The following is a 12662-nucleotide window of genomic DNA, read 5'->3' as shown; positions in this document are numbered from 1 at the left end:
TGCCGACGATCTCACTGTTTCTTGCAGTTCTCAAAACACAACCTTCAGTGAGCAGCAGCTCCAAATTTCAATTAATAATATTCAGCTATGGATGGCACAGAATGGGTATTAACTCTTGTTCAAAATCTAAAGTAGTTCACTTTTGTATCAAACGGAAGATGCATCCAGATCCAAAGGTACACTTAACAAACCAGCCTATCTCAGTTGTGAACAGCATTCGTCTCCTTGTTCTGACTTTTGATAGTAAATTGAACTTCATGGAACACATTAAACATCTACAGATGTCTTGCCAGAAAAAAATTAACATACTCAGAGTCATATCTTCAACATCATGGAGTGCAAATCGGTACATGTTACTTCATTTGTATAGAGCCCTAATCAGATTTAACATTGATTACTGTGCCCCCGGTGTATGATTCTTCCAGGGAGAGGTTGCTAGCGTGACTTGCACCATTTCATCACTCTGCCCTGAGGATTTCTATAGGTAGTTATAGAACTTTGCCAGTGCAAAGTCTTTACATTGAAGCTCATGAACTTCCTTTAAGCCTCAGTAGAAAGATATTACTTCTCAACTATACAATTAAAATCCAAAGTCTACCTACCCATCCCATTAGGCCAATACTTAATGACCCTCAGTTCACAATGTTCTGTAGAAATAAACCCAGGGCAGTTCAGCCTTCTGCTCTCAGAGCCCAGGCATTATTGCAAACTTGGAATATGCATCCTGACAAAGTTCTTTAAGATTGAAATAGTATGGATCTCCCATGGTCCTCTATTAAACCACCCTGTAACAGTTATTTTCTAAACCGGGGAAAAGCACTCTTGCAAATGTCAATATACAACAACTCCATATTGCCCCCACACAAAATTACCTGAATTTTACAAAAATATATACTGATGGGTCAAAATCTGAGAGTGGAGTGGGTGCAACAGCCGTTTTCCCTCATAAAACCACTCTATCACTTCCCACTGAATGCAACAGCTATACAGCTGAATTGTGTGCCATCAAACTTGCAATAGAAAATATTCTCCATCTGTCCATCCAAAAAAGCATGATATACAGTACATATAGCTTTAATGAATACTTCTTCTCAAACACATCCTTTAATAAAGTTCATAAAATCCAAACAGATGCATCTCCAAGAACTCCAGCCAGCGGTCATTTTCTGCTGGAATCCAGGGCAAGCTGGGATACCAGGAAGCGAATGTTGCGGACTATGCCGCTAAGCATCCATCCAACAGAGAATTATCACGGTATTATGTTCCATATCTTGACTACAAAAGTAACATACAGTGGTACCTTGGTTTGCGAGCATAATTCATTCCGGAAATGTGCTCGTAATCCAAAGCACTCGTATATCAAAGCGAATTTCCCCATAAGAAATAATGGAGACCCAGATGATTTGTTCCAAAACTCAAAAATATTCATATACTGTAAAAATGATTAATACAAAATACATACATACCTTTTATATTTTTAATATTTAAATTTAATATACATAAAGCAATCAAATTTATTAATTATTGGGTAGGACGACTTTCACTATCACTAACAGAATCACCGCTATCTGTTGACTTTTTCTTTTTGTGCGACTGTAACAAGGAACCTATCCAATGACACTTGCTTTTGCCTCCTTTTGAGGATTTCACAGAAATATGAGATTGCATTGTCGTTAAACAGATTCATTGCTTGCACTATTACAAAATGAGGAGGCACGCTTGATACATATAAACAAAGCTGCATGTGTGTAGCAGCTGAATAAACAACACCGTAAAGGCAGAGATACACTATTAACACCTCACATTTTACTAAAACACATTTCTAGGGGTTACTACCATAAAAAAATAAAAACAATTTCCAGTTGTGTTCCTGCTAGTGGAATCTCTTATAAACTGGTAGTAAACTCTATCTAATTGCATTTGCAATTATACCAATAGTTGGAATTGTGTTTGTTTTTACGTTATTATGGTGAAATGTGTTTCCCCTTTACTGATATAAAAAACATAAATACATTTTCAGAATCTTCTCTTCATTCGTATTGTGTTGCGTTCGGTTGGGGTGATTCTGCATTTGACTGCCATTTCTTGTAAACACAAAGGTGAATCGTGCATAAGCGAATTCGGTTCGTGTTATATAAGATATCGTTCCCGTATTTATAAATCGTGTATGATCGAATTCGTGTAGTGTAAACACGTGTTATACGAGGACTGACTGTATTTGTTTATCAAGTTAAAATTTATTAAAAATTTTTGCTCGTCTTGCAAAACACTCGCAGACCAAGTTACTCGCAATCCAAGGTACCACTGTACAAAGAATATGTAGAGAACAATGGAGACTTTAATGACAAGCGCAAATGCATAATAAACTCTACAAATAAAACCTGAACCGCAATTATGGATCCCCAGTTTCCATATAAACAGAAGAAGTTATCTTAACCAGAGCACGAATTGGCCACAGTCATCTTGCCCACCTTTATCTCCTCACAGGTATTGATCCTCCACAATGCACACAGTGCAACTCTCCACTTATAATGAAGCATATTCTTGTTGAATGTGCCACTTTATACACCACTGCCCGCCAAAGACTCTTTTAGCTTTCTGCAAAACCTTAAAGAACCCTTGACACACTGCCACATCATAGGTAATGACACTAATCTGCTGGAGTTCTTTCACTTTACGAAACAGATAAAATTATATGATCGTTTTTGAGTAATGCCATAACAGTCTCCATGCATGTGTAACATTCATGACATCGATAGGTGCAATATGGCTTAAGTAGCGCTTGCACCAAAAAACAACAATAATAAAGTTCCATATCCACTTTGGGATACTATTCAAACAATATGCGATCTCCATATGTATAATTTGAACAAGGATTCTCTACCTAAACAAAATTTACAGCAGTTACACGTAGCCTACAAAGACCGACATTGCATTTCTACCCTGATACACACAGATAGTAGTAGTAGTGGCATGTGATGCAAGAAAGCAAGTGTATGAGCTTATGCAGCATCAGCCAAAAAAAAAAAAAAAATCACACCATTCCCTCCAAATCCCTGTCCAATTCCTCCTTAAACTTATTTAACCTATCAACTTCCACAACGACAGATGGAAATTTGTTCCAGCAATTAACCACCTGCTGGCTAAAGGCAAATTTCCGCACATCTGTCCTTTCTTAATTTGAATTTATGCCCCCTTAGGTTCGTAATCTGAACAAGTGGAAGGATCCCATCAGAATTCAGCATGCTCAACCCATTAAAGACCTTGTTCCAAAACAGAAACCAAGCAGAGTTTCCGAATACCATCATCTCCCAACTGATTGCAGCATTTGTACTGCAGAACCGCAGGCTATACAACTAGCCATGAACCATATAGCTAACCAACATTGCCAACAGTATAATTTTCACAGATTCATTTAATGCCCTGCAAGCCTTAAAGAATAACAGAAATACTCAACTGTATGGCAAATCCAAAATATGCTAATAAAGCTAGCAAAATGAAAAGAAAAAATAAATTTCTGCTGTATTCCCAGACATGTTGGAATAGATGGTAATGAAAATTGAACAGGGAGCAAAACAAGTGGAAAGCCAGATCAACCAAAGCATAAAAATACCATATCTAGACTATAAAATTACAATCCGAAATAGTGGCAACAAAAATGGCAGGAGCAAGCCAGTAACAAATTATTTCAAATATAACCACTGTTACAACACAGTCAAAAACCAGTACAAGACCTAACAGACAGGAAGAAGTTATACTAAGCAGGTTAAGACCCTACCAAAGAGGCTCGATTAAAACATTAAAATAAAAATTCCCCCCCCCCCCCCTTAAGTCAAAGCTGCAGTTCTTGACACCCTATAGACAGCTTCTGTCTATATTGAGAAGACAGAAGATACTTGTTGATATTGCCATCATCACTTGATAAAAATTCATTGAAAGGATGTGCAGTGAAGTTATTTCAAAAAAAAAAATTCAAAACGGCAAAATTAAATTTGCATTTAATTTTGCTATTTGAATCATTGTACTTCTCCAAAGTGATTGTAAAACCCTTCTTGAAGTAATTCGAAATTGTATTAATAAATTTTTGTTTAGAAAATATCTGCTTTGCATTAGTAAAATACATGTGTGAACAAGTTAGTTGATGTATCAGTACATTATATTTCAGGCCTATTCACAAATAGTAATAATTTATCATTTACAGTGGTACCTTGGTTTGCGAGCATAATTCGTTCCGGAAACGTGCTCGTAATCCAAAGCACTCTTATATCAAAGCGAATTTCCCCATAAGAAATAATGGAAACCCAGATGATTTGTTCCAAAACTCAAAAATATTCATATACTGTAAAAATGATTAATACAAAATACATACATACCTTTTTTATATTTTTAAAAGCAATCGAATTTATTAATTATTGGGTAGGACGACTTTCACTGTCACTAACGGAATTAGCATTAGTAGAGGCATTTGATGCAAGAAAGCAAGCTTATGCAGCATCAGCCAAAAAAAAAAAAAAAAAACCACTTCCACTTCACCCCTCTATCTGAATCACTACTATCTGTTGACTTTTTCTTTTTGTGCGACTTTAACAAGAAACCTATCCAATGACACTTGCTTTTGCCTCCTTTTGAGGATTTCACGGAAATATGACATTGCATTGTCGTTAAACAGATTCATCGCTCGCACTGCCACAGCCTTACTCGGGTGGTGCTTTTCTACAAAATTTTGCACTGTTTCCCACATTTTACACACCTCCCTAATCTCATTTGAAGAAAGGGATGTCTCCATTTTTTTCTCCTCCTCCTCAGACGAGATCTCCTCCATAACCTCTTGCTGTTGCTCGCGATGCAGATCCATCAGTTCGTCGGTGGTAAACTCCTGGCCATGTTCCTCCACCAGCTCTTGAATGTCGTCCTTATTCACCTCCAGTCCCATGGTCGTCCCCAAGGACACAATTTCATCGACAACTGGCAGCTCCTGTTCATGAGCAAACCCCTCAACGCAATCAGACCACAGTTTTCTCCAAGCAGAATTGAGGGTTCTCTTGGTGACCCCATCTCAGGCTTTATCGATGATTTTGAGGCAGTTTACGATGTGGAAATGATTTTTCCAAAACTCTCGGAGGGTAAGGTTAGTTCCTTCGGTCACCTCGAAGCATCGCTGAAATAGCGCCTTGATGTAAAGCTTTTTAAAGTTCGAAATGACCTGCTGATCCATGGGCTGGAGTAATGGAGTAGTGTTGGGTGGAAGGAACTGGACCTTAATGAATTTGAATTCTTCCAGTAAGTCGTTCTCAAGGTCTGGAGGATGAGCAGGAGCATTATCCATAACCAGCAAGACTTTGAGTGGCAGTTTTTTTTCTAAAAGGTATTTCTTCACTGCAGGACCGAAGACCTCGTTGATCCACTCAACGAACAAGATACGAGTGACCCAAGCCTTGCTGTTGGACCTCCACATAACGGTTAACTGGCTCTTCTGCACCTTGCATTTCTTGAAGGCTCGTGGATTCTCAGAATGATACACGAGCAGGGGCTTGACTTTGAAATCACCGCTTGCATTAGCACACAGCAAGAGGGTGAGACGGTCTTTAATGGGCTTGTGACCGAGCATGGCATTCTCTTCTGCTGTAATGTAGGTCCTCTTTGGCATCTTTTTCCAAAAAAGCCCTGTCTCATCGCAATTAAAAACTTGCTGCGGCAGGTAACACTCGGAAACCATGAGCTTCTGGAACTCAGCAACGAACGCCTCAGCTGCCTTAGCGTCCGAACTCGCAGCCTCTCCGTGCCTCACAACACTATGGATGCCACTTCTCCTCTTAAAGTTATCAAACCATCCCCTGCTCGCCTTGAAGCCTTCTTCGTTTTCTGTAGACGTACCAGGCAGTTTACTTACAAGGTCGGCGTACAAGGCCTTTCCCTTCTCACAGATCAAGTTCTCGGTCACAGTATCACCTGCTAGTTGCTTCTCGTTTATTCACACCAAAAGCAACTTTTCTACATCTTCCAGAATACGTGGCCGTTGCTTTGATATTCTCGTGACTCCTTTTGCTACATCTAGTCCCCTTAGTTCTTTTTTCTTCTTTAATATTGTGCAAATTGTTGACGTAGACTTCTTATAAAATCTTGCGATGGCGGCCACTTTCATACCTTGTTCGTGCTTCTTGATGATTTCCTTCTTAACTTCTACCGTAATCATCTCCTTCTTCTTACCGCCTTCCTTTTCAACCCTTTTCTTCATTGGGGCCATTTTCGTAGTGCACAGTTAATAAATAACAGTCACCAAATTTGAACACAAAAAAAAAATGCTTTACGCACATACACGTGGTCACAACGTTAGCACGAATGTTCACTACAATGTTGACTGTATACGAATGAGGTATGCCGACTGAGCCCGAGCATGTGAGACGATTAAACACAATCCCGAGCAGCACGTGATCACGTGACGCTCGGAAGACAATTTTTAGGGAATAAAGCACAATTACAAAATGAGGAGGCACCCTTGATACACATAAACAAAGCTGCGCGAGTGTAGCAACTGAATAAACAACACCATAAAGTCAGAGATACACTATTAACACCTCACATTTTCCTAAACCACATTTCTAGGGGTTACTACCATAAAACAATAAAAACAGTTTCCAGTTGCGTTTCTGCTAATGGAATCTGTTATAAACTGGTAGTAAACTCGATCTAATTGCATACCAATAGCTGGAATTGTGTTGCTTTTTACGTTATTATGGTGAAATGTGTTTCCCCTTCACTGATATAAAACACATAAATACATTTTCAGAATCTTCTCTTCATTCCCATCGTGTTGCGTTCAGTTGGGGTGATTCTGCGTTCCACTGCCATTTCTTGTAAACACAAAGGCGAATCGTGCATAAGCCAATTCGGTTTGTGTTATATAAGATATCGTTCCCCTATTTATAAATCGTGTATGATCGAATTCGTGTAGTGTAAACACGTGTTATACGAGGACTGACTGTACTCGTATTGCAAGACCTCGCTCGTTTATCAAGTTAAAATTTATTAAAAATTTTTGCTCGTCTTGCGAAACACTCGCAGACCAAGTTACTCGCAATCCAAGGTACCACTGTATAACAAAAAAAAAAGCAACTACTTTTATGCCCCAACCGAGAACATTTTGTTTCTGCACATCTGCTATATTTCCTATTCATTCCTGCAACAAGTTGGTAAAATGTTTCCGGACAATTGAATAAGATGATGGATTTAGCCGCCATAGACCTTGAATCCACTTTTATTTTTTCACTGAAGACAGTCAAGTCATATCCATGTTTGTAATAACTAGCACCTTGAGTTGATGACTGTTGCATTTCATGTTCTTGTCTTTCCCCATCTCCTTCAGCCCCTACTAATATACTTACTAGTACTAATGCTAGCATCCCAAACTTTTGCATCTCTGTCTTCATTTCAAGAGGTTAGTGGACACACCCTTCTTGGTTCATTGCAAACATTGTTAACAGGAGAGACTGCTTCTACAGGAAAGGGATACACTTAAATAGAAAGGGTGCAAGAGTGTTTGCTGATGCTATTGAGGCAGCGTTAGGTGGGTCGAAAAACTGCTAGCTTGGGAGATTCACAGACTAAAAGGTTAAAAGTAGCCGCAGGCAGAGGTGAAGGTGATTCTTGCACTGTTTCTATTAGCATGACCAGCGGCCTGGAGCGAGGAGTGCTGGGGGTTTCAGGGACTGGTGGCAGTCATCATAAAACAAATAGATACATGGGCGATGTTAGGGTAACTAAGAATAAGAATAGGTGCACGTATACTTGCACGTACACCAATGCTAGAAGTACAGTAAATAAATTTAATGAATTTGAAGTGCTGGTCAAGACATCAAAGGTGGATATTGTTGGGATATCAGAGACGTTTTGTCACACAGATATTAGGAACGCAGAATTGGAATTTGTTGAGTACAATGTGTACAGACAGGATAGGAAAGGAGAAGGGGTTATGCTGTTAATTAAGAAAAATTAAAATCTAAGGAAGTGCTTCCAGTTGACATACATGGATAGTGCAATGTTGAGTCAGTTTGATATGGCATAAGCACTGGGAAAGCAAAAATAAGAGCAGGAGTGTGTTACAGGCCTAATGAGTACAAGGAACAATTGTACAGAGAAATAGTGTACTAGTAAATCAGAATGTCTTATAATGGGGGATTTTAACTACCCAGATATTGACTGGAACTTGTGGTTTGTCACTCGCACACTAGCAAGACTGTAGTGGATTTATTGGATGATTGTTTTCTGCAGCAGCATGTTCGAGAGACAACTAGAGAGGGTAATACCCTCGATCTGGTTATCAGCAGTGATCATTCGTTTGTTAAGAATTTGCAGATAAAGGAACTGCTAGGTGACAGTGATCACATTGTACTGATGTGGGATTTACTTAAAGATATAATTACCATTAGGATTAAAGGGTTTTTGCTTCCATAAAGTTGACTACAGTGGTCTCAGACAGTTTTTAAATTCTGTACAGTGGGACCAACTGATGATGTTACCAACAGCAAATTCTTAGTGGGAAGCATTCGAGGATTTAATCATGGCAGCAACAAGTGGAAGAAGAATTTTCATACCGATTAAGAAATATTGTTCAAGGTTTAGGAGGTGCCTCAGTAGCCAGGTGTTCGGACGCAGCAGTGCGTAGCACACGCTTCTTCATTAGACCGGGGTTTGAGCCTGTGACCACCAAATACGGAGGATGCAGAAAGGTCGGGGAATGACCACCGCATATCCCCGGAGCAATATGGCCTTAGTTGTTAATGCTCCTAAAAACCAAATAACAACAAGGCTTAGGCCTAAATGGTTATCAAATGAACTAATGAGACTCGTCGCAGAGAAGAAAAATGTGTGGGATGCATATAAATTATCAGGTGACACAGAAGCCTATGGCAGATATAAACTAGTCTGTAATCAAGTCACAAAGGAGATTGGGCAAGCAAAGGCAGGTTACGAGAAATCTTTGGCAAAGGATGCTAAGAAAAACAGCAAGGATTTCTTTACTTGTATAAACTCTAAAATGAAGGGATGGATGAATTATATTGGCCCACTTGATATCGATGGTTCAACTGTTGATCCTGCTGTTGATTTTGCTCAGATAGCAAACAAACTGAATGAGTATTTTGCATCTACATTCACACATGAGGAGTTATTAAGGAAGGAAAATGCTGGAAGTTTATCAAACTGTAACAGGGTGCTTAATGATTTTGTAATAACAGAGAAAAGTGGAAGAGAAATTGTTGAAGTTAAACATAAGAAAAGCACTTTTGGTGGATGGGATCTATCCAGTTATATTAAAGGAGGCACAAAAGGAACTAAGCAAACCCTTAGCCCTAATTATGAGAGCATCCTTAGACTCAGGGGAAGTCTCCACGTACTGGAGATGTGCAAATGTATCCCCAATTCACAAAGGAGGATCAAAGGCCGGCACAAGTAATTATAAACCTGTGAGTTAACTTCTGTTCTCGGTAAAATAATGGAGTCACTGGTTAAAGATGCATTGCAAGATCATCTAGACAAGACTGCAGCAATAATTCAGACACAGCATGGGTTTGTTAAGGGAAAGTCTTGTCTGACAAATTTGATTGGATACTATGATGTGGTTACAATGGAACTGGATTCAAAAAATAATTTTTTTGCATCCAGTGCAGTGTCTCAAAATATTGATGTACAGTCAGTCCTCATATAGCACGATAGTTGTGTTCCTAGAAACCCTCGTGCAATGCAAAATCGTGCAATAAAAACAACAGGCCCTGTGGGAAAAACAGGGTTAGGTGCCGACCACCCAAGATTGAACACACATTTGTAATCAAAACATTACCAAACACAATAAATAATCGTAATAAAATACGTAGTATTTTATTATGACTATTACGTAATAAAATATTGCTAATGCTTTTGCTCCTATCGTAAGCAAAACTTTTTTTTGTTTGATTTTTCTATCCAAACAGATGACAGCCATTCCATCTATTCCAATTCTTTATGTCTTAATCTAATGGATTTTAATTACACTTTGAGTTGCTCCTGCTATGAAAGTTGTTTTTATTTTCTCTGCATTCTTTGTAATTCTCGGCATTGCCTCATTTAGGTCTGTAGCACGTGCAATATTACATGGTCTTTCATTTCACTCAAAGCGTTCACAATTTCATATTTTTTCTCTATCGACAGAGGCGGACTGGCCATAAGCTTTACCGGGGAAACCCCGGAGGCCTGTGTAATTTTGGCCATAAACCATAGTACGAGGCCACTATAAATTTTCCCGGGTAAGAATTTTTGACTCAGTCCGCCTCTGCTTATTGATATTGCTTTTCTTTTTCTCTCTGAATTTGCAGTGTCTTCACCAGGACGCTTCCTTTTCACAGATTTTAAGTATTTTACTCATTTTTAGGGAATAAAGCACAATTACAAAACGAGGAGGCACGCTTGATACACATAAACAAAGCTGTGCACGTGTAGCAACTGAATAAACAACACCGTCCGTAACAGCAGAGATACACTATTAACACCTCACATTTTACTAAAGCATATTTCTAGGGGTTACTACCATAAAACAATAAAAACAATTTCCAGTTGCGTTTCTGCTAGTGGAATCTGTTATAAACTTGTAGTAAACTTGATCTAATTGCATTTGCAATTATACCGATAGCTGGATTTGTGTTGGTTTTTACGTTATTATGGTGAAATGTGTTTCCCCTTCACTGATATAAAAAAACAATAAATATATTTTCAGAATCTTCTCTTCATTCCTATCGTGTTGCGTTCGGTTGGGGTGATTCTGCGTTCGACTGCCATTTCTTGTAAACACAAAGGCGAATCATGCATAAGCGAATTCGGTTCGTGTTATATAAGATATCGTTCCCCTATTTATAAATCGTGTATGATCGAATTCGTGTAGTGTAAACACGTGTTATACGAGGACTGACTGTACTCGTATTGCAAGACCTCGCTCGTTTATCAAGTTAAAATTTATTAAAAATTTTTGCTCGTCTTGCGAAACACTCGCAGACCAAGTTACTCGCAATCCAAGGTACCACTGTATAACAAAAAAAAAAGCAACTACTTTTATGCCCCAACCGAGAACATTTTGTTTCTGCACATCTGCTATATTTCCTATTCATTCCTGCAACAAGTTGGTAAAATGTTTCCGGACAATTGAATAAGATGATGGATTTAGCCGCCATAGACCTTGAATCCACTTTTATTTTTTCACTGAAGACAGTCAAGTCATATCCATGTTTGTAATAACTAGCACCTTGAGTTGATGACTGTTGCATTTCATGTTCTTGTCTTTCCCCATCTCCTTCAGCCCCTACTAATATACTTACTAGTACTAATGCTAGCATTAGGTGGTAGATGACTCTCATAAACCTGTGCAATACCCTCATTTTGCTTGTTAGAGGCTTGAATTAGTCGAGACCTATATTGTTTATTCTCCAGAGCAGCAGTTTCCTTTATCCCCTCCCGTCATCTCCTCCAATGAATGCATGGTTACTACCAATACTTACTAATATAATATAACACTAATAATAGTAATATAATACTAATACAGTAAACCCCCGCTATTCGCGGTATCTGTATTCGCATATTCGCGGTCGCTGATTTAATATAAAATGAAACCTAAAAAAATGTGAATTTTAAAGCGCCATGAACATTTTCCACCATAAAAAAACATGGGTGTGGCTAAAATTATCTTCAACAGTCAAACCAGCGCTCGGTGGGTGGGGGGGAAAGAGGTCACAAAATCGCAAGCCTGGATGTTTCTCGCTAATCCTTGTTCAATATGTGTTATGCTCTTGTCATGGAAGGTTTCGTGGTTTGCTTTTAATTTATATGTTTATAAATTGAATAAATTTATCAATTTATAAATTTATATGCTACAAAAGTGATAAATCTACCGTTTTGCAGTGTAAAACAGATCGGAAAATCGGAATTAAAAATCTGACGTAGTATCCGTGAAAACGCACTAATTGCTTCAAAAATTTTCTCTGTAACTCGTGAAGTTAAATTAGAAAAAATGGAAAAAGCTTTAAATCTGTGGATAGAAGACCGAACTCAAAATAAAATTCCATTAAGTTCACTTATCATTCGTGAAAAGGCAAAGCTCCTTTATCAATAGTTTAGCAAAACTCGTGATAGCACTGGCAGGATAAGTTTTTTAGCTAGCAAAGGTGCTGGTTTGAAAGATTTGTTTGAAATTTCTAATAAATATTACATTTAATATTAAATTGTTTCTTATTTTCATTTTGATGCCATATGCTTACATTTCACCATGTACTGTCTATGTACATAGTCATATTATGAAGGTACATATAATACATACATAGACAAAATTTTAGACTAGTTTTTCTTATATATTTCATACTTTGGAACGGAACCCTTTTATTACTATGGGAGCCATAACTCAGTATTCGCATTTTCAGTATTCGCGGCATTTCTCAGTAACGTAACCCCCGCGAATAGCGGGGGTTTACTGTACTTACTAATACTAACACTATGTGGTAGATGACTCATCAACCAGTGCAGTGCCACCACTTTGCTTATTGGATGCTTTAAGTAGCGAAATCCATGTTTAGTCCCCAGAGTAAACTTTCTGTCATCTCCTTCAACCCATGCTCCGTACTAATTACTATAGGTTTTGATACTTTTTT

General features: G+C 38.3%; 1 protein-coding gene across 2 annotated transcripts in view; it reads left to right on the top strand.

Moving 5' to 3' along the window:
• LOC150080877 (DNA topoisomerase I, mitochondrial-like) overlaps positions 1-12662 on the top strand; it is a 551188-nt gene that overhangs the window by 256480 nt on the left and 282046 nt on the right. The window lies entirely within an intron of this gene.

This window comes from Mastigoproctus giganteus, chromosome 9 (assembly GCF_048544385.1).
Source record: "Mastigoproctus giganteus isolate SK-2022 chromosome 9, ASM4854438v1, whole genome shotgun sequence".
Taxonomy (NCBI): Eukaryota; Metazoa; Arthropoda; class Arachnida; order Uropygi; family Thelyphonidae; genus Mastigoproctus; species Mastigoproctus giganteus.
This window is presented reverse-complemented; position numbering and strand designations above follow the sequence as displayed.